This window comes from Tenrec ecaudatus, chromosome 11 (genome assembly GCF_050624435.1).
Source record: "Tenrec ecaudatus isolate mTenEca1 chromosome 11, mTenEca1.hap1, whole genome shotgun sequence".
NCBI lineage: Eukaryota > Metazoa > Chordata > Mammalia > Afrosoricida > Tenrecidae > Tenrec > Tenrec ecaudatus.
Window position 1 is genome coordinate 135,229,243 of NC_134540.1, and position 23,970 is coordinate 135,253,212.

The window sequence follows — 23,970 nt, forward strand, 5'->3', positions numbered from 1 at the left end:
GGGACGATGCTGGGAGAGTGGAGGGTGAGTGGGTTGGAAAGGGGGAACTGATTACAAGGATCTACATGTGACCTCTTCCCTGGGAGAGGGACAGCAGAGAAGGGGGGAAGGGAGACTCCGGATAGGGCAAGATATGACAAAATAACGATGTATAAATTACCAAGGGCATATGAGGGAGGGGGGAAGGGGGAGAGAGGGGGTAAAAAAAAGAGGACCTGATGCAAGGGGCTTAAGTGGAGAGCAAATGCCTTGAGAATGATTGGGGCACGGAATGTATGGATGTGCTTTATACAATTGATGTATGTATATGTATGGATTGTGGTAAGAGTTGTATGAGTCCCTAATAAAATGTAAAAGAAGAAAAGAGAAAAAAATGATTAGGGCAAAGATTGTACAGATGTGCTTTATACAATTGATGTATGTATATGTATGAACTGTGAAAAGAATTGTATGAACCCCAATAAATTGTTTAAAAAAATATTTATAGTAATTAGTCTTTTGAAACTTTAACAATTAGAGTAGCTACATAATCTTGTTATTTAATTTATTAATAAAGAATAATATATACTAAAGCATAAATGCATTTGACACACATGTAACTATATTATAGTATAATTTCTTCCTTTGTAATCCTATCTCTTCATACATTTTAAAGCATGATTTTTATATCAATTTAAAAATTGATAGTTAATTGCTACAATTATTAATAGGATATGTCAAAATGTACTGCTACATAATTGTATGGTTATGGTACGTGCTTTTGAGTTGGTTCCAACTTATTGGGACCTATGTACAATAGAATGAGACACTGCCTGGTTAAGTAGAATTCTCATATTTATTGTTATGTTGGAGCCTGGAGCCTGTTGTGGAAGCCACTGTGTCAATCAGTCAGCTTAGGACCTTCTTCTTCTTCTATTTTTTTTTGAATCTTTACTTTATGTCCATTTCCAGGAACAAAGTACATATGATGAAGCTTTGTTGTCTTCATTTTTAAGAAGTATTCTGGCTGTACCTCTTCCAACACAGACTTGTTGTTTCTCTGACAGTCCAGAGTACTTTGAATATTCTGGCCAGCACCATAATTCAAAGACTTTAACTATTTTGTGGTCTTACTCAATTTCCAGTTTTTACATGTGTATTAGGTACAATGTTTTGGATACATCTAAGGTCAGGCACCCCAAAACAACACTTTAAAGAATTCTTATGCAGAAGATTTGCATGACTGTGGTTTCTATGAGCAATGATTGTGCATCCAAACAAAATATCTCTTGGAAACTTCAATCATCTCTCTCTTTTTTTTCTTTCTTTTTTTAACTCTAGTTTTTATCCCCAGTGGCCCAGTTTTTATTTTATATTAGTTATAATCCATACTGAACTGCTCTTTTGGGCAGCACATATACAATCCCTACTGAAGGCTGCATCTGATTTTCATCAGCAAGTGCTTCGAGTGTTCCTCATTTTGAGCAAGCAGGGTTATTTTGGTCTGCAAATTAGAAGTAATGAAAATCTTCCTCCAATTTTAATGCATCATTCTTCTTCATATATTTCTGCTTCTTAGATTATTTGCTCAACATCCAGATCAAAAAAGTATAGTGAAATGATACTACCATGAATCACAGTTTTCCTGTTTCAAAATCAAACAGTATTTCTATTTTTTCCCTAATCACTACTGCTGGATCCATGCACAGGCTCAAAATGAACACAGTGAAGTGTTCTAGAATTCCCATTCTTCAAAATGTTTTCCACAGTTGTTTTTATGATCCTCACAGTCAAATGCTTTTGAATAGTAATTAAAACACAAGTTAATCTGGTTATTGTGCTCTGTGCCTTCAGGCAAGTGTCATATGACATGGGCACAGTTATCTCTTGTGCCATGTACTTGTTTTGTTAACCAGTGCTGGTATATTTGCTTATTTTTTTTCAATTAATTAGTTAATTTATTTTCTCTCCTCATTCTCTTTGATCTCTTCTAACTCCAATACAGTTCCCTTCTTTTGTGTGAAGACTATTCTCTTGATTTTTTTCCCTTTTATAATGGCGGTCTCATACATTGTCTGTCTTTATGGTATGTACTACTTTTGCTCAGCATAGTGTCTCCCAGATTTGTCCATCTTATGATATGAGGTATTTGACAGTTTCATCATTGTTTTTTTTTAGAAATGCATTGAATGCCATGGTATCTGTGTGCCAGAATATATTTATCAATTCTTTCACCGACTAACATTTTGGTGGCTTCCATTTCTTTGATATGGTGGATCAACTCTCTCTGTCACCCCTCCATTGCTAGCTCATAGCAACCCTTGGGGCAGAGTAGAAGTGTCCCTGTGAACTTCCTGTACTGTCGTGCTTCATAGAAGAATGACTTGTCTCTCGCTCACGGAGCGGCTGGTGGTGCTATTGTGAACAGTGCTGTGGTAAACATGAATACATGCCATTTCTCTTCTGAATTCAACTTGAATTCCAGGCAGCTCCCTGTCTATGTACTGCTGCACCTGTTTTGGATTTATCTTTGTCATGTGATAATAATGAACTAGGTCAATAATTTCCATATTCAGTTGAGTTATCATTTCTTTTGGAATGGGCACAAATATGAACCTCTTCCTGTTGGTTGGCTAGGTAATTCTCTTCCTTATTTCTTAGCAAAAATAAATAATTATTTCATTTATTAAAGCCAAGTATCAAAATGTGAAGCTATTGTTTCTAAACACATCCTTCACCTAGGTCTACAAAATCCTGAAGCCCATGAGTCCATATCTCTAGCCCCTTTATAAAGAATTATGCACACTTCTGTTTGCATTACATCAAAATGACAGTTTGGGCTTTCCAGAGAGACTCAAATCATGATTATTTTGAAAACATCCTGAGTTTGGGAATAAAAAGAAGTCTGGTGGGTTAAAATCAGGGCTGTAGAGTGGGTGAGGCAGGGTTTGTCGATAAAAGTCTTTCAGGGCAGGTCTTCCTACACTTGAAGAAGGATCAGTACATTTCGGGGATGGAAAGAAATGCCTTGGTGAACGTTTCCTGTTCTTTTCTTCACCCATGAAGTCTCCCACGTTCTTAAAACCTTTTCAAGGTCACTCCTGTGATTTCTCTATGTCCTTGGAGGAAACTTATCGAGATGATCACGTCAGAATCCCTCAAAAACAAAAATCATGAACTTCTCATTTGATCTTTTAGCAGCCCCCCTTGAAAACTATTACTTTGATTAGATTTGGCTCCCAGACTATTTTGGCAGAATTGTGCACGGTCTGATCCACCCCCCCCACACCCTACCCCCCGCCACACACACACCAAACCACATGCTGGGTGAAGCACAAAGGGAGCACAACAGAGTAGTAAGGGGAGAAAAACAACAACATCCCTGAGGAATCCTGTAAATGGACTTCAGACTCAGAGGGAAGGGCTTGTTACCCCATCAGACTCCATCAGAAGATATTCATCAAGATCAGCAGACAACCTGGAACTATTTATAACCCCCCCTTTGTTGTCCATTTTTCTTCTTATTATTATTCCTTTTCTTTTTTTTTAACCTTCATGTCTGTCTATATAATATAGACAAGATAAACAATCCTGAGTGAAAAACAACAGGATGGCTCTGGGGGGACAGTGGAGAGGGGGGTGTGGGGAAAAATGATTGGAGAGTCAAGAAAACCCAGGGAGAAGGGAACAACAAGAGATCTTAAATTGATGGGGAGGAGAGTGTAGAACACCTGGTGGGGTTCAAGTGAAATGTAGCTGAGAGGAATTATGGATAGACAAATGAAGTTTAAATATTATAGTGGAACCAGCGGGAAGTACAAGGAAATAGAGGACAGAACTAGTAGACAAAAGGTATTGCTAGAAGTACAAATACAGGCATGTATATATGTAAATATATTAATATAGAGAGATAGGCATATAGGTCTATGTATATGTTAAGTATCAAGGTAGCAGATGCGCATTGAAGCCAAAATGGGTGCATAAGCAAACGTGGTGCAGAAGATTGATGGTGCCCAGTAATTACAAGATATGACATCTGGGGTCCTAAAGGCTTGAAGTTAAATAAGCATCGATCTAGTACGGAAGCAACAAACGCCACATGGAAGAAGCACACCCGCCTGTGTGTCATCAGGATCAGATATCAGCCCTCAGAAGACCCAAAACAAGAACCATTTCGATGCAAATGAGGGGGTTGGAATGGAGAACCCAAACCCTTCTGTAGTCACTTGGACATGCCCTCATAGAAGAGTACAAGGAACGTAAGAGCCAGGCAGTGTGCATTATAGCACTGATGGGACGCAACATTCCTCTAGTTCTTTAATGCTTCCTTGCTCCCAATATCATGACCCCTGTTCTACCTGGAAGATCTGGCTAGACTACAGTATGTACACTGGTACAGATAAGAGTTTTCAACACATATAGTCCAGGGCAGATAAACCCCTCAGGAACAATAATGGGACTAGCACTATCATGGGGGAAGGGGAAAGGTGGGGGGAGAGTTGGGGAACCAATCATAATGATTGATGTATAAGCTCCCCATCCTATCCCCAGGAGGACAAACAACAGAAATGTGACTGAAAGGAGACAGCAGATTGTGTAAGATATGAAAATATGAATAATTTAAAATGTATCAATGGGTCACGAGGGTGGGAGCGGGGAAGAGAAAAAGAGGAGCTAATACCAAGGGCTCAAGTAGAAAGAAATTGTTTTGAAAATGATAGTGGCAACATATGTACAAATGTGCTTGATACAATTGATGTATGAATTGTTATAATAGTTGTAAGTTCCCCCAATGAAATGATTTATAAGTTAAAAAACAAAACCTCACATTCATCCTTGGTTATGATTCAGATCACACCTCAGGAAACTGGGACATAACAGTTTTCTCCACTCTCATTTATTTCACTCTAGATTTCTGGCTGAGTTTTTCATATGTAAAACAGAAACATATATAGAAAGTTACGGATCCTTTTGTTATTTTTAGTTTGATATAATTCAAAATCTCTTTATAGTCATCATCTCATTTGAGAGCTTATTTATAATTAGCTTGTCACACATAGTGTATTTTACTCAGTCATTAAACATGGTGAGTTGATGGAGTTAAAATGTCATAGTTTGCTTTCAGGGGTTGACCATTAAGCGTGCCTCTCAGAAACAAAGCATTTTATTATCAAGGAGAGTGACCTCCAATTTTATTGTTCGAATGGTTCACTTAAAAGCTTATTAAATATTTAAAAGCCAATCTTCCAAATAATTTTTGGTAGTTACATAATCTGGTGGGAACTTGAGACTATTAAGAGTGAAGGGGTTGGATTTAATATGTCAATCAGAACACTGCTTGCTGACTTCATTTGGAGGCACTAAGGAGATAAATAGCTCACTGGACACGGGACACACTCATTTTGCTTGCTATTCCTGATGACAAGACATATGGATCTGTGCTAGAGCCCTGGAGCTAGAGGAGCCATAAGGAGACCCACACCAGTGCTGAGATGCTTCTACCGCCACTTGATCCACAAAACCTTCCTCCCACTGGCCAGTGATCTTCCTGCATTCGACATCATTGCGTGCATTTCGTGAGTCTGAAGAGGAATTTATAGATTGGTATCAGACATATGGGCTAATATCAGACTTATGAACTTGATCGGGACTGGACTGTTTTCTGAATATTCAATTACTCTTGTATATAGAGATCTTTCTTATACACGTAAGTGTCTTGGAATTTATTTCTCTACCCTACCCAGACTAACACATTCTTCCACTAATTCCAAATGCACTTGAACAAGGTAATTTTTAACATAGTCCTGTGATCATTTTTGAGAAATGTCAAATTGGCTCTAAAATACTAGTGTGAATATAAAATGTTAGTGTAATATTTATTCATTTTAAAATTCTATATTTTCTTTTCATGCCAATTAAAATTCCTGGAAATATTGGTACTTTGTTGATTGTTGACTTGGCTGCCATTCCACTTACATTCCGTGGAACAGAAGTAAATTCTAGGATAAGTACAATTACATTATTGCTAATAATTCAAATACATACAAACACACTTTAAAGCAAATGGTATAATTCATCAATGTACATACAGGTTTCTTCTTCACTACTTTGTGCAGTGGTGTCACAGAAATTTTTTTCCATAAGGTAAAATAATATGAAATATATATTCGACAAAATAATTTCTTTTAGCCTTCCAGCCTGACTTATTATTTACTCATTTCTATACTTCATTATGTAGCTACAAAACGATGTTGCTAAAAACCAGTAGCATCTGGGTTTGACACAGGCGTGTATATTTCTAACAAGTGATGCAATCACACTTATTGTAAGGAAGGTGCTTGAGTGTTAGCATCAAATAAATATCTCAGCAATCGGTGATAGTGTTTTACTAATATTAAGAAGTCATACAATTCTAGTGACAAAGCAAACGAATGTGAATATGTCACGTGGCTTCGTGAATTAGCTAACAGCACGCAATTATCAAAAAACGATTAACTGTATTGTAACGGGTTACATACGTAGAGCATAAAGATCTGACTTTATTTTAAGAAGTAAGAGCTACTGAGCAGTAATTGGCAGACATAGCACTGTTGGTCAGAAGTGATCAGACGACACCTAAAACTCCACCACCAGCTATTAGGAACGTTGTGAAAGGTTTGGACAGATTGGGATATAGATTAAGTACAATCAATTCCTAGAGAAACAGCAACATTTGCTATGGCTGAAAACTATTCTCACTTGAGTAAGTTCTCTTGGAAACCCGCGTCTCAGAAAAAAAGCCCTAGGTAGATAAAATACTTAATGTATCAATATTTATAAGACAAAACACTGGAAATAATACAAATGCCATCAAAAGAAATATGAACCCAAATGTTGAGATATGTTCTTACAATTGATGTATGGTTTGTTTAAGACCTTTAATACCCCCCAAAAAAGATTTATTAAAATAAAAATGCAATTTAATTTAGCAGTGAAAAAATGAAGATAATGCATCTCACTTTACTTTTGCATTTGAACTTAGTTTGAGAGATAGCTGATATTGTTATTCACTTAAGACAAGTGGAGAATCTTTAAGAATTTGTTTGTAGCTATGGCTTTTTATACTTGAATTAAATCTAGTAGAAGTATATAATACTTGATTCTTGCTAAATTATTACAATGCAGAATTAAATGTTGTCTGTTTTGTGTTTAAAACAAAAACATTGTAAAAAATTAAGAAAATAAACCAAAATCATTGTTTCAAAATGTTTGTTAGAAGTGATACCATATACTAAGGGAAAAGTTTTACCTAATGTTTAACATTTAAATATGCTCTGGAATATTTTTGTTAGTATTGCATACAAGTGTGAGCCAATGCAGTGACTTAAATTTTTAAAATCTATTTTAATGTGTTAGTAATAAAAATGCAAATTTAGGGGCCCACTGTGTATTATAGGGGATGTGGTACCACAGTGGTGAAGCATACAGCTGCTAACCTAACATTTAGCAATTCAAACCCAGCAGCTGCTCCATGAGAGAAAGATATAAGCACGCAATCCCATAAAATATACAACCTTAGAAACCTTAAGGGGACAATTTTGCTCCATCCTATCGGGTTGCTGTGATTGGAAATTCATAAGACAGCAGTAGATTTGTGTGACCTTCATACTGTAATTTGAACCATGATCGTCATGACCAGTAAAGCATAAGAACTTGAATTCAGGGATTTAATTTGCTTACATCTAATATTAATGTATGTGTGACAGAAAGCAATATTTAAAACTAACATCATTCCCATATCAAATTTGACTGGTATATCAAGTCAGCGTGTGTGCTATAATTTGTTAGCTGTGTTTTGTTGCTTAGTGTTGAAAGTGTAATACATTTTATCAATTTTCCCAATTTATCAGACAGCAAGTCTATTGAGGGGCCCTGGTCAGGAAGGATTCAGAGACCAGTTGCTAGCTGAAAGGTTGGTGATTCAAACGCAGAGCCTTTCCGCAGGAGAAATGCCCTGGTGATCGGCTCAGGTAAGATATAGACAAGGAAACCCTGCTAAGCCCGTCTCTTTTGCCACATATCGTTGCAGTGCATCTGAATAGTTTCATAGTACACAAGAGAACAACAAAATCACCGAATGCATAATGAAGACAGCCATTCTCTGCAGTGTACCTGTATTGGCTTCCTGGCGTGTGAAAGGGTGAGTAAGACGAAGAAGCCCCACTAGCCCTGCCTTTACCCAGGAACATAGAAGCCCAAAGGATACCAGCTACCTAGAAGATTCACAGATAGTAGGACAATCAGCCAATACTTGAAGAATACCAGGGCAGTGATTGCTACTTCAACCTCATTGAAGTCAGCTATTGGTCCTGTGATTGAATGAGTCCATTGATTGAACTTGGAGAGTGACATTGGATTATGGTCAATGTAACCATGTGGTGACTCCAGTTGCAGCTATTGCTCGAATGGCTTCCATGGACTAACTCCTACGGACAGGAGTGCTGCTGGCAGTGAGTGATGATCACAAGCACCACAGTGAGAAGCTACCAGTTGCTTCCCAAGAAACGCATGTGACTCTCGCCTTTATAAACGTGGAGCCTCCGAAACCCAACTGCATAATTCCACTGTCTCCTCAAAGGTTTCCACTAGTTGGAAGAGGGTGTGACTTTTGGATAGCAGTGGATTTTGCTTTTGAGATGGTGAGCATTTATTTATCTGGGAAATGCTTTGTTTCTAGAGTCCTTTTAGTAGAAACTGTATAAGTATGGAGTCCAAGGCGCCCTCCTGGTACAGTGGTTACGTGCTTGGCTGTGATCCACATGGTCAGCAGTTTGAAACCACCTCGCACTCTTTGGGAGAAAAGCTGGACTTTCTGCTCTGTAAGCAGTTATAGTTTCTGAAACCCACAGAGAGTCGCTATGAGTCAGCATTGACACAAATGGCAGGGAGTTTGGTTTACCCTGTAAGTAGCTCGCTTTCAACCAGCAATGTGATCAGAACTCATTCACTGTTTTACCTCAAGAGGATATCAATTCCCCAGCCCTAAACCATAATTTATTCTGCATGGGCACCAATGGCCTTTCTTTTCCATATGATACCACACTGATTAAATTACATTGTTGATATCATGCTGTTTAGACATAATGAGCCAGAAGCAGTAACTATTCTAGGGTTATTGGTAAGACATTTGGGGCACTGGGTAGAAAATAACCCAGGAGCCCTCTACCGGAGCGAGGTCGGGCCTGTTCGCAGGAGCGCTGGTGGTGACGCTGGGTGTCAGGCTGATAGCGGTAAGGTTTGTCATTCCTGTCGTCCTGGAGGAGGGTGAAGCAAAGATGGCTCAAACGGAAGATGAGGCGATCTTCTCCTGCATAGACGTACAGTCTCGCAATCCCATCGAGCGTCACTTTGAATCAGAATCTACTTGTTGGCAGGGCGTTTGTGGTGTTTGTTTGTTCAGGGTCAATTGAAATAGATCTTAGAAGGTGAAAGGTAGTGTATCTGGTCCAAACACAACAACAACAACAACAAAGATCCACAATACCTTATGGTTTATTTCAGGTCTCAGAGAGAACACATGCCTTATTTTAGGGAAACCCCAGGCCATATATTGAGTGGTCCAAAACTGCTTAACTGCCTCGTACCTAGCACAAAGGAAGGCTCTGCAGCAGGTTCCATAGGAGGTGCAGCGCACTCTGTCGCTTGGGCCGGCGGCGCAGTTGAGCCGGCAGTGCTCCAAGTGACCGTGGAAGACAGAGACACCGCCTTGAGCTTTTAATAGGACTTCAAAAATCGAAAACAAGCTAACTGAAACGTCAAAATCACAGACTCTTAGGATTTCTGAGTAAATGCCCATCATCTTGTGTAGACCTCTTAACAACTTTGGCTGGTTATTGGGACTAAAGAGTAAAGGCTGAATTTTAAAATGTGAAATAAATTGCTATGTAGCCTGATTTATATACGATGAGCAGATTTTAGATGAAAAAAATATATAAAGGTGGGGGATAAAGAAGTTATGATTCAACTGAGGTGCAATGTAGCACCAATGGAATGCACATCATTCCTCTAGTTCCTGAATGCTTCCTCACCCCACTACCCTGACCCAGATCTACCTTACAAATCTGGCTAGACCGGAGAACACACATTGGTACAGATGAGCGCTCTTGACACATGGAATTCAGGACTGATGAACCCCCCAGGAACAGCAGTGGGAGTAGTGATATCATCAGGGCAGAGAGATGGTCGGGGATGGAGAAGAGGGAGACAGGAGAACCCAAATAAGTTTGGATATATAGCCTCCCCACCCAAGGGGGGTGGATAACAGAAATGTGGGTGAAGGAAAACAATGTACAATGCAATATATGAAATTATAATAACAGTATATAGTTGATCAAGGATTCACAAGTCTGGGAGAAGGGGAGGGTACAAAAAGAGCAGTTTATTCCAAGGGCTCAAGTAGAAAAGGTTTTTGAACTGATGATGCCAACATTTGTACACATATGCTTGATACCTTTGATGTATGGGGTGTTATAAGACCTGTACGAGCCCCAATAACATGATCTAGCACAATGCTATGTGTTCACAGCAGCACGTCTCCATAAAATGAAAGTGTGATATGGGTGACTGATTTGATAAGACCCTGACTGACTGTACCAGTAGGTGGCGTGTTTCTAAGATCCAAATGTCTGTGTTCTCCACTCTCACTGCATTCCCCCCTCTTGTCCATACTGAGTTCAGCTCTTCAAGGGGATATCCCTATGGTAAATTGATCAGGGAAGAGACAAATGAAGCCAAGTAGAAATATGATGGTGCACAACAGGCAGCAACCCTCTAAAAGTGGGCAACACAGCAATATAGCCTTTTCATAGGACAGAATTGAAAAACAGGCTTAGTCATTTCATAGTTTTTTGTCACAAATATTTTTGGAATAGAACAGTTATTTTCAAAATACCTTGTGCCTGAGAAGCACTTCTCATTTATCTTTTAAGATGCAGCTATCTGAACATCCTCTATTGAATTTCTCATTCAATAAGTCTACTCAAATTGGAAATTTATCACAAATTAACAGTACCAGGGGTTTTTATACAAGTAATACATAATATTATTGAATATTAAATAGAATTTAGTTGGTTTGTAATCTGGGTAGACACGTGGATCTTATCTATAAAGACAGTGAGAGAAATCAGATATCATAAGAAAATGAAATGTTTTCTATAATCACTCTTTGTTAATGATATTTAATATTAGAGGACCTTATTTGAAGACCAAGTGGTAATAGTTAGTTTTGTGAAGCTGAATGTTTACATTTTATCACTGAATATTTTATAGATGATGGTCATATTTAAGGCATTTCTATCTGAAAATACATTTGCAAATAAATATTTTAGTTAACCGTTGTTTGTTTCATGATACAGCTGATTTATTCACACATACTCAAAATCAACTCTTCTACTAAATCTTTTAAGTATTTACATTGACTTTCCTAAGGAATATCTTCTGTGTTTTTTCCCAAATATACAAACTCAAACTTAAATTCCACTTATGCTAAATGGCAGACAAAATAACTAATGCTATTTTATTTTTTTAAACTGAGAAAGCTAAATCTTCATAAATGATGTAATGACTACATATATGATGTTACATAAAGATACTAAATATATATCCTTTAATTTTTGCATTAGTATTATTAAGTGGTTGCTATTATTATCATCCACATTAAGAAAATGAATAAAGCCAGGCAGTGTTTCGAAGTATTTTTGTCAAAGTTCCAAAATTTGTAAATGATAATACTGGATTTATATGTAGACAGCATGTGTCTAGGACATAGCTTTTATTCTACACAAAAAAAAATGTAGAGAGTGGTGGCTATAAGAAGATAGAAATAATTTCATGGCAATTTTGTATTGGATAAATGGAACAAATAACAAGTGGATAAATTAACTCACAAGTGAAAACTACTTGTTATGTGTAAGTAGATACAGTACTGCCTCTTAAGAATAACACTCTGATTACTGAATTAAAAAATTGTTGAGAAAAATAATATAAAGTAATGTAAATAATTAATTAGAATTTAGATACAGGATAGCAAGAAGGATAGCCAACAAACATGAAGAAATGCTGAAGATCAATAGCCATCCAGGAACAGCAGATCAAAGCAATAATGAGATATTTTCTTGCACTAACATTGAAAGCCAAATTCAATAAAACAGAAAACAGTAAGTGCTGGAGACTTTATGAAGAGATTGGATCCCTCATCCCTTCTCGTGAGACTGTAAATAAGCAAAACTACTGTGAAGGTAATACGGCACTGCTTCCAACAAGTGAGACTAGGAATCCCATACAATTGAGCAATCCCTCTGTTGGGTGCATGAAGCAATGAGTAATACATACAACAGACATACACAAGCACGTTCAGTTCAGCACTGTTCACAATGGCAAGATCATGGGAACAATCTAAATGCCCATCAGTAGAAGAATAGATCAGGACTCTCTTGTACATGCACACAATGGAATACTGCACACTGCTAAAAATCAGTGAGGGAATCTTGAAACACCGTGTGACATAGATGGGTCTGGAGAACGCAGACTGGGTGAAATTACTGGATCATGAAAGGACAACTATTAGGTGAGACCACTGTTACATGTGGACAATATGTATAGAAGATAAATATATTTATAGCAAAACAAACAGACTGTGGAGACTGCCAAGGAGGAGAGAACGTAATGGATGCAGCAGAGGGTGGGCGTTAACATAGGTGTACTCGATGATAATGCCCCAAGGAAGGAGAAGAGTAATCAAGGAGTGGAGGAAGGGGGATCTTTGGGGAATGTGGATTGAGAATTTCAACTACTCAATACAAAGTTGATGCTCCAAAAGAGAGCACCCTTGTACCAACTTGCAATGTTTCCTTCTCTTGTGTGTCGGGACGCTAGGGGTCAAAGACAACCCTATAACACCTAACTACAACAACAACAACAATTTAAAAAAAAATATCCTTCACACATTATTTTCCTTCTGCATGAATATCGTTTCATAAAAATATACATGTATTTGTAGAGGAAGAATGTGAAAGAAAAATGATTTCGTTGTAAAAAAATGTACCATAGAAACATATTTATACCACATAAAATCTACCATTAGAACAATCTGTCTGGGTCAATTATATTTTTCAAATATCTTTCCTGATTTAAGAGGCAGGTGCTAGCAATTATTTACTCGACACAATATTCAAATGTATTATTAAGGAAATTAGCATAATCAATGACCAAATGTAAGATTGCGATATAATCACCAATCAGGCAGCATCATTCCAGGCTTAGTAATCACAACCAGATGCATAATTCATTCGTTGAGACCGTCAGGAAAAGCAATTTAAATATTATAGAGCAGGACTATTTTATTCTAAAATGCTTAGGACGCCGAGCCGCAAATGGAACAATGCGATGGAGTTGTGACTCTCCCCTATTTGCACTGGTTGTTAGAGCAACAGCAGGTGGCAAACCAGATGATTGCACATGAAGGAAAGTGCCTGGCATCTTGAAAATGGGAAAAATGCATCAATAATTAGGAGCACTGTAGGTAAGGATTTCCATGCCAGCTTAACAGTGGGGCTTGCTAGCATACAGATAATTGCTGCTGGTGAAAGAATGATAGACTGGGAAATGCTGGCAATCAAAATGAAAGTAAGGAAATGTGCCGATTTTGCCAGGCTTTCTTGGCTCATTTCTTCACAAGATAATGCATACCAAACCGGAAAAGAGTAAGATTTTATTTCTAAATTAATGATGCAGAGAAGTATCCAAATTGGTGAAAACATGCTTAGATAAAAAGAAGTTTGGAAATAAGCATATCCCTATGTTTATTTTAGACCGTGAGCAGTCCCTGTGAGTTAGTGACTGACTTTAAATCAGATGCCTTGAAATTTGAGGTTCTGAGACAAAGTCACCTTTCATGATAATTGTTTTCATCTGATGGCATTGTTGTCCTTAATAGCCTAATACTGAAAAAATGTCTTACTGTCAGCTGCCCCTTTTCTTGTCCCGAGGAAAATGTGAGCCAACATGTCCCTGAAGTTTATGGATTCTGTGTCTATCGTGACGTAGAAACAGCGCATTGATTTACTGAAGGAAAGTAGTTGCCTGGAGATAGCAGCAGAATTCAGGGTTGTTGCACCATGATTCACTGATAGTTTTGTCCTAAAATTTTTGGATAGATGTTGCTAAAAATCTTGGTGGCAGACTTGTTGGGCTTTCTTTTGTGGATCTCTTGGGTAAATTAAAACCACTAACCTTTCCGTTGTTGCCCTGAATAGGTTTCAACTCACAGTCAACCTATGTGCAAAAGAAGGATGCCTGGCCATCCTCACATCTTACTAAGTTCAAGCTAATTGTTTCATTGTCATAGACAAAGCATCAAGTCACTTCATCAAGGGTTTTATTTTTACTCCCCATTGCCCTTCTGTTTTACCATGCATGATGTCCTTTTCCAGGGACTGGTCTCTCCTGATAACATGTGCAAAGTACGTGAGATGAAGTCTTGCCATCCTTGCTTACAAGACGCATCATGGCTATAATTCTTACATGTCAGACCTTTTTTGTTCTTTTGAGAGTCCGTGGTCCTTTCAATATTCTTCATCAGCAACATAATTCAAATGCATTAATTTTTTCCCTCTTCCTTATTCCATGTTCAACTTTCACATGCATATGTTGTTGCTGCTGTTCGGTAACATTGAACCTGTTCTAACTCGGCAATCTTATGAACAACAGGAAAAAACCCTGCCCAAGACCTACACCATCATAATTGTTCTTATATGTAATCTCATTGTTGCAGCCACTGGGTCAATCCATTTAGTCAAGGACTCTCCGTTTTTGGCTGCTTCTTTCTACTGATATGATATCCTTCCATGATAGTCTTCTCGAGGGACTAGTCTCTCCTGAAAACATGTCAAAAGTACCTGAGTTGCTGAGTATGTCTATTCCCATAATGCAATCTGGAACTTGAAAAATTACTAAGGGATCAGTTGAGGGCCCCACTGGACTCACTCGAGATGATCCGGAGCTAAGATTCCATTAATAACTTGACCTCCACATGCTCCCACTCTGAACGGTGGGTCTTCAAAAGCACTTTGGCTCCTAGAGTCGGTTTCAATTTTGAGCCAGTGTTCTCCAATCTCACCAAAGTCTGAATATTTCCCTTTACCCAATGAATAGTAATGTTTGTGAGAGGCGACAGATCTGTTTGGGTAAAGCTTTAAGAAAGACTAATGGTACAAATCTTTGGTGGTAAGTAAGGTCTTTTTTCAAGAGGATATGATGCCCCATTCTAGCTTAAGTCTGGGAATTGGTTGAGGGTTAGTGACTACATATTGGTGATTCAAGTTAAACTGTTGTTCACCTGATATCGAATTCCTTCATTTAAATATGTATATAAAGTCAATATTTTGTAGGATTGCCATATTTTCAACTCCTAGGGAAACCCTGCTTAAGTAGCCAACATATAAGTTAGGCTATTCTAATTACTGTTTGGACTCCTCTCTGCTGTTCATAACAGTAACTATATCTTACCTTGTCTCTGTCGATTAAGTGCTGTCATTCATCCCTGTTGATATAATTTTTGTCACTTGGGTTCTACCCACATGGGACCCAAGCAGCCCCACAACAGACTGTTAAACCTAGCTGATCTAAAACAGCAATCACAGGAGTCTTCAAAGATGCTAGGGCTCCCTTCAAAAAGTAGTTTTCTCACTATGTTAGTCTGGGTACTTTAGAGAAACGAATCTAAAGAAACTCATGTATAAGAGAGAGTTTTATATAAAGGTTAAGTGTACATCAAGAAAACATCCCAACCCAGTGCTGCCCAAGTCCACAAGTCCAACATTAGCCCATATGTCCAAGACCAATCCACAAAGTCCTCCTCCATCTCACAAAACACACACAACAAAGCCAACCGCAGGAGGAAAGCAGAATCAGTGAACGTGTAAGCATCTCAGGGCTGGCAGGGGTCTCCTAATGGGTGCTCCAGCAACCAGGGTTACATTGGCGTAGGTCTATGGGGCTTCTCTTTAGAGATGTCTTGCAGGAAGTGAGCCTTGCCAGCTGAAGCAGGGAACTGGCGAAGGCAGCTGAACCCTGGTCTGACCATCAGAAAGCAAGATACCCGAGGCTCACCGAGCCATTTATCCCTCTGCCCTTCAATTAACTGCACATGTGTTTATTAGCCAGGTTGGCACAATAAACTACCTCCCTCACTCTCTTGGTAAAGGTTTGTCCTCAGGGCACTTGACTTGTGAGTCTGTAAATCTATCCTGATAATCCACTCTGACGAGCCAATTTCCTTAATCCTTTTATTTTGTATTGATTTTAATACTTCTATTGGCATATAACTCACATACCATACAAATAAATGTTTTAAATATATTTGGAAATGTTGTTAAATCATCACCATTATTTCCTCCACGTTTGATACCTCCTTCCACAGTAAACGTAGTAGGTCTGGTACTTCAGCTTTCCTTACTGTAGGTCTTTAGCAATTAATCACATAAAGCATTAGATCCCCCCTTAGCCTGGTGAGCAGACACTTTGATTGAAGAATTTGTGCGTAGTTGGCCGATATCAAGCTGAAACGTATTCAACCTTCTTTTCCTCGCACCATCATTCCCCACCCTTAATAATCATGAACAAGCACAGCATCCTCTCCAGGATTCTATCTGTACTTATTAGAAAACTTAGTAGTTTTTTAGGAGTAGAGCACACTGTTTCCTTCATTATAATCTGGACTTCATTGTTGGTAACTCACTGTGACTTAAGTACAGTCGTGTGCCTAGAACAAACAGTGGGTTTTGAGAGTGTTTCCTGGGAACTTGCAACATCACCTTGAATGAGATCTGCCTCTGGTTATGCCCCAGGTACAGCCTCGGGTACCATTTCTATGTGCACCATTGAGTCATTTCCTCAAGTGTCAGTGGTTTTGTTCTCTTCGGATGGGAAGGGTGGTGCTGTTGGCTTGAGTCTCTCTAGCCAATGTAGGGGCTCAATATCCCTATATTCCAGTTTATGAGACCATGTGTCCCCATTCCACAGTGTAGGGTCCCATTTCTTCACAATTCATGATTCACTATCAGCATTAGACCCTAATGCAGTGTGAGAAATTAAGTGGTATTATGATTCAGATATTTGTATAAGACCTTGAGTTTAGTTTGGTTCTCAGCAATAACAGTCCTTTTATTTGAAGAAATGAGGCTTTCTTTCATGACAGAGATGGAAGGTAGATCTTTAATGTGACACTTTAGCAGTACTTCCAAATTTCTAAACTCAACCCTTTCTTGTACATTTTGTCAATTGTAAGTGGTACCAACCAACCATATTCCCAGTACTTCTCATCATGAAACAAACAAACAAATGCAGAAAGATATCAAACACACAATGAATCAAGGCCTCACTTCTCACCTCCATCTATTGGTGGCACTCTTAAGGATATTAACTATCTCACCTCTAGCCCTGGATTAACAAAACCCACTTTACTAATGAGGATTTCAGTGGCTCCTTCCTAATGAGGAGCTAAGTCCTTCTTCATTGATTTTCTTAGTTTAGAATCTTTACTTTGGATGACCTAAATTTGAAATACCAGTGATATATCTATCAGCATCACAGAAAAACACAATGCACCACAGTACAAAAAACTGACAGATAATTCACCTTACTAGTAGTAACAGACTTATCTCTACTAACAGAGGCAAAGCTGAGTTCTCAGTGCCTTTTAACCTAATCAGACTTGAGAACTAATTTAGAAAACTCATTTTTACTCTTTGATTTCTCTGTAAAATGTCATGCTATGAAATGATTTTGGTTGGATTCTGTAGAGGAACAAACACACATAATTATATCAATAATAATTTGTAAATTATCAAGGGTTCATGAGGGAGGGGGAGCAGGGAAGGAGGGGAAAATGAGGAGCTGATGCCAGGGGCTTGGGTAGAGAGTGGATATTTTGAGAACGATGAGGGCAATGAATGTAAAAATGTGATTTACACAATTGATGTATGTATGCATTATGATAGGAGTTGCATGAGCCCCTAATAAAATGATTTTTTTAAAGATACGGTACACACAGTTATAGAAGTAACTAAGTCCAGTCTGGTTTAAGTCATTGGTTCAAGTCCAAGGATCATGTGGTAAAATGAAGTCCTCTTCAGAATATTTTACCTACAGAGGCCCACAAACCAACAAGCAGGAAAAGGAAGTAGGCAAATACAGTCTGGTGTATGATGACTCCTGAGATTGACAGGTGATGTGACAGGAGGTCAAGGAACCACGCTGTATCCAGACCCAGGAGAATAAATGAGCTAACGCCCCCACAGTGTCAATCTATATTAAGCATTGGTAACACCCTAAAATGAAACCTCCCCTTGTACCCAGACTGTGACCCAATTAAAGAGGTGGTACTGCATCCTATTCTTTCCACAACTGCTTGGCTGCATAACAGAAGATTCAGTCAAGGAGTGGACCACACTGAATTTCACATCATAGAGAAATCTCCGCCAAGCCAGGCTGACATGAAATCTAACTATCGTGGATGCATTAAGTTCCTTTTGAACACAAATTGTGCGCACTATACATAAACAATGCCCTTTCATAGGTCTTTAGACCTCAACTTGGGTAGTACTCACACTAAGGAGTCTTCTGCAATAGAGCTAAACTTTTTAATAAAAAAAACATACTTTCATATACTATACAACTTACATCAATAAAAGTGCCCTTCGCTGAATCCATTGTAATTCATTAATCAACAATAGGATGGATTCAGCTGTGACTCCCAGGGTTGTGGTTGAATGTGGGTCCCAGGGTCCCTAGATGGTAGAGGAGAACGGTCCCACAGATTTCCCAGGTCGGAAGTCTTTATGAAAGCAGACTGTCTCTTCTTCCTTCTGAGCAGCCACTGGTGCCTGGGAGTTTCCAAGCTTCCAGGGAACAGTCCAGGCCTTAACTGCTGCAGTGACAGGGCTCCTTAAATTATGTATAGTTACTGAATTTGGAGAGTCATATGATACTATCCATTTGTGTGTTTATAAATCATTTATAATAGCTGTAATATTTGCAGTACCTTATTTACTTTTGAATATTTTAAGAATGAAGACTTGTGTTAGACCAGGTTGACTAGAGAAACAACTAGAGACATTCATATATGTGTAAGAGAGAGAACCTTATATCAAAGAGCAATTCTATATTGAGAAAACATCCTAGCCCAGCTAGATCAAGTCGATAAATCTGAAGTTAGCACATCTATCCGATACTGGACCATAAATTCCTCTTTGGACTCCCGTTGCCACTCAGAATGCCACTCTTTGGACTCCCTTTGCCACTCCATGCCGCATGCAGAAAATCACAGGCTGGTGGGTGAAAACCGTGGATTCAGTGGCAGTGGAAACATGTTAGCCCTGGGGCCGGTCTCCACCTGGCTCCTCCAGTTTCCCGAGTGTGTCTCCTGAACAGTAAGGTTAGAGAGAGAGAGAGAGAGAGAGAGAGAGAGAGAGAGAGAGAGAGAGAGAGAGAGAGAGAGAGAGAGAAAGAGAGAGAGAGAGAGAGAGAGAGAGTCCTGCCGTCCTGCCTCCTAGGAGAAAGAGAGGATGTTCCTAGAATCCTCATGAGAAGGCCCCACTTACAAAGAAGCATCATCTTACTGTGACCTGATTGACAGCCTGGATTCCACCCCTTCACTCTATTTATCAAGTTGACATGAAATTGTGTAACTGCCACAAGACTATTAGCAGAAAGATTTTTTTTTAAAAAAAGGTTACAGGATTGCCACAACAATTTTTGAAACATGAGATATTTTCCCTTACTGTTCCTCTGAAATCCTCTAGGGAAGACACCACAGGTGCATTCCTAGGATAAAAGCTACTATTTCTTATCAATGGACTTGCCTTTCATTCCCTTTCTTAGTGGGAACAGTTGCAACAGAGAAAGGAGAGTAAGGAGATGGCCTCTCACTAAAGAAATACAAATATGTGAGGATGACATGAATCACCGGATTTGTAGGATTGTTTGTGGGAAATGCGTGACCTTTAAGTTAACTCTATTAAGTCTTACATAAGGTATTCAAATGACTTGACTTCTCCCCTGACCCGGGGATAACATTTGGGGATCATTTAAAACTACAAGCACAGATGAACTTAAGGGCTCTGTAGTTTCTATTTTCTATTTTTCATCATAAGATTTATAGACACCCTGCCATTTTTCCCTCTAGCTATGACATGTTAAAAAATAATGAGATATCTGGAGAGGAGAAGAATATTTTTCATATTTTTGCTGAGCCTAATAACTCCGGTCAGACTTCAGTAACTGCTGTTTCATCATTATTCTTCTCTGTATGATAAGAAACATGAGAACATTGCTCTTTTGCTTGAGCAATGGAAAACAAATGAATCAAAAGTCACAGGATTGGTTTGACTGATAAAGCACTAATATTTAATAGCAAAATAATATTAAACACTTTTTGATATTTTGATTATTGAATATAAATCTCACTTAATGCCATATACTAACATTTTGTCATCACTTTCAAATGTATAATTTAAAAATTGATAGGCAAAGATATTTTCTCTCCAGTTGTACCTGAGATGTAGTTAATTACTTAATATGACCCTTCTAACCACAATCCATTTTGTGGTGTATTATAAATTCTAGCCTTTATGTTTGCAGTCATAACTCAATTGTGGCGGGTGTTTTCCATGGCAGCATTACGGTGGGAGAGGTTTGCCTTGCCTCACCACCTTCGTTAGCAGAGGGTTTGCCTCCTGTATTCCTCAAGTCACCACCTGTTTCCTCGGGAGTACACTGACCACCGCTTGTCTGGCTGTTTGTCTGGCTGTGGTAGTTTGTGTGTTGCTGTGGTGCTGATTCTACGGGCAAAACAAAAAAAAAAAAGAATGATGCAGGCAGCACCAAAAGATGATGGAAAGAATACATAGACTCACTCTCAAAAAACCACAAAAAACAAAAACTAGCTGACATTCCACCATTTCAGGAGGTAGCATGTGAGCAAGAACCAACGGTGCTGAAGAAGGAAATTCAAGCTGCACTGAAAGCCTTGGACTGAAAACAAGGATGCAGAAATCAATAGAATGCCAACGGAAATGCCCAGACCAGGTGATAACGCACTGTAAAGCACTCATTCATCTACGCCAAGAAATTTGGAAGACAGGTACTTGGCCCAAACTGGCAGAGATTCATATTATACCCATTACAGGCCAAATTCAGAAGATGACATGGCACAAGGGATATCATTGTATCAGATAGATTTTGGCAGAGAATGTCAGAAAAAAACATTTTTACTTGTGTTTTAATCACTATTCCAAAGCATTCAACTGTGTGGATCATTATAAATGATGGATACCCTTGAGAGTAAATGGAATTCCAGAACCCTTCACTGTGTTCCTCATGATCTTATGCGTAGAGCAAGAGGCAGCGGTGGGAAAGGAAAGCGGGTTTAATATCATGAACAATGTTCAAACCAGGAATGGTGTGGGACGTGGTTGTATCCTCTCACTGTACTTATTTGATCTTTATGGTGAGCAAACCATCAGAGATACTGGCTTATAAGAAGACTATGGCATCAGGATTTGAGGAAGGAGTATTAAGCTGCGACAGGCAGATGATGCAATCTTTCTTGCTGAAAGTGAAGAGTCTTGAAGCACTTGGTGATGAAGTTCCAGGATTGAAACCTTCGGTATGGGTTTAAACAATATTAAAATTCCCACAATAGAACCAGTAGGTAGCTTCATGCTAAATAGATAAAAGGTTGAAATTTTTACCAGTTTTGTCTTGCTTGGGCCTACAAGCAAAGATCATGGAAGCAGCAATCAAGGTATCAAAATTGATTTACATTAAGTTGATCTGCACAAGACCCCTTTAGAGTATTGAAAAGCAGTATGTTACTTTGAGGACTAGGTTGCATATGAACAAAGCCATGGTATTTTCAATAACCCTACATGCATGTGAAAGGTGGACATTGAATAAATAAGGCCTGTGTTAGGCCGGGTTGACTAGAGAAACAAATCCAGTAACATGTATGTGTGTAAGAGAAAGCTTTATTTCAAAGAGTATATTGACAAAACATTCCAGCCCAATCCAGATAAAGTCTTTAAGTCTGATGTTAGCCAATAAGTCCAATACTATCTCATAAATCCTTCTTTAGACTCACACAGCCACATGCAATGATGCAAAATTCAGAAAGATCATACACTGGTGGGTGAAAGTCTTGTGGATTCAATGGCATTGAAAGCATATTTAGGGCTCTGGCAGAGACAGACAGAGAGAGAGAGAGAGAGAGAGAGAGAGAGAGAGAGAGAGAGAGAGAGAGAGAGAGAGAGAGAGAGAGAGAGAGAAAGAAACATGAGATTGTGTAAATACCACAAGACCCAAGAAGAAATTATATATTTGAATTGTAATGCTGCAAAAGAATATTCACAGTGCCATGAGCTGCTAGATGGACAAATTTATATGTCTGTGAAGAAGCATGGCCAGAGTGCACCATAGAGGCAAGGACTGCAGGACTATGTCTTACATCCTTTGCACATGTCGTCGGGAGAGGCCAGTTCTCAGAGATGTATATTATAGTTAGTAACGTGGATGGGCAGAGAATAAGACGAAGGCCCTCAATGAGATGGATTGACAGAGTGGCTGCAGCAATGGGCTCAAGCACAGGGACAATTGTGAGGGTGGCCCAGGACTGCCCAGTGTATCATTTTGTTGTAACTAAGGTTGCTACGGATGGCGCCTAACAACCATAGCAACCGGATAGCACCTAACAGCCATAGCAACATGATCTACTGAAAATGCAAAACAAACACTCCACCTTCACTGCCGTCTCTCTCTCTCTCTGTTAACAGTTTCAGTCACACTTCCGGCACATATCATACTGTTCAATAGTTCAGTCCTATCGAGGAGAGTTGTACAGTCATTATCACAGTCAATTTTAGCATATTTTCTTCTTCCTTGTGCTCAGTCTCGGTGTACATATTACAATTTGTTCTTACCTGTGGGAAAGTGTACTCAACAAAACATCCTCCAGTTCAACATCTTCTAAATGTATGTTACAGGGCAATTGATTATAGAACCATTACTCATATCATTTTCCAAAATATGCCATGACTATTAACATAAACTCAATGCTTCCTAAGCAAAAACCCTTCTTTCACCCATGGTAGCCATCGGTCAACTTTAGTTTCTTTCTTTGTTTCATCCTTTCTTTTTAAAGTACTTTTCTTGATATAAAGTGTTCTCCGTTATGACCTTTTTGTCCCTACTGAGCCATGGTAGAAGAAAGCATGCTTTGGCTTTCACACATTTGGTCTCAGGTTCTGCACCTTCCCTTTGATCTATCTCGACCTGACTTCCGGTACTCAGACTTGAGTTGTGCTCTATTGTCTACCCAAGTTTTGAAAGCATCTGCAGCATTGGGAATAAGAAGACTCCTCCAGAGACCTGGCTGAACAACAGCTTTGATCACCTGAGACTCTCAAACTTTTTAAACAGGGGACCAGTTCACTGTCCCTCAGACCCATTGGAGGACTGGACTATAGTTTTTTTTAAAAAAAACAACTATGAACAAATTCCTATGCACACCGCACATATCTTATTTTGAAGTAAAAAAACAAATGGGGCAAAAACACCTGGCGGGCCAGATAAATGTCCTAAGCATGCCACGAGTGGGCACAGGCCATAGTTTGAGGACTCCTGTAGAGCTTCAAGAATTTTATGAGCTGTTCCAAGAGATTTCAGAACCCATCCGAAGTGTTAGTTACATCAAGAAAAATGGAGAAATATGGCATTTTGCAAAGGTTTGACACGGGGATCATCTTTAAATTCCATCTACTTGTCATTATTCTGGTATTCATTTTCTTAAATTTTCTTTAAAAAATTATTATCATAGCCCATAAGATGAAACCATATTAAAACTATACATTGATTTTCAAAAGAATTCTACACACAAACACACACACGCAAGCACACATA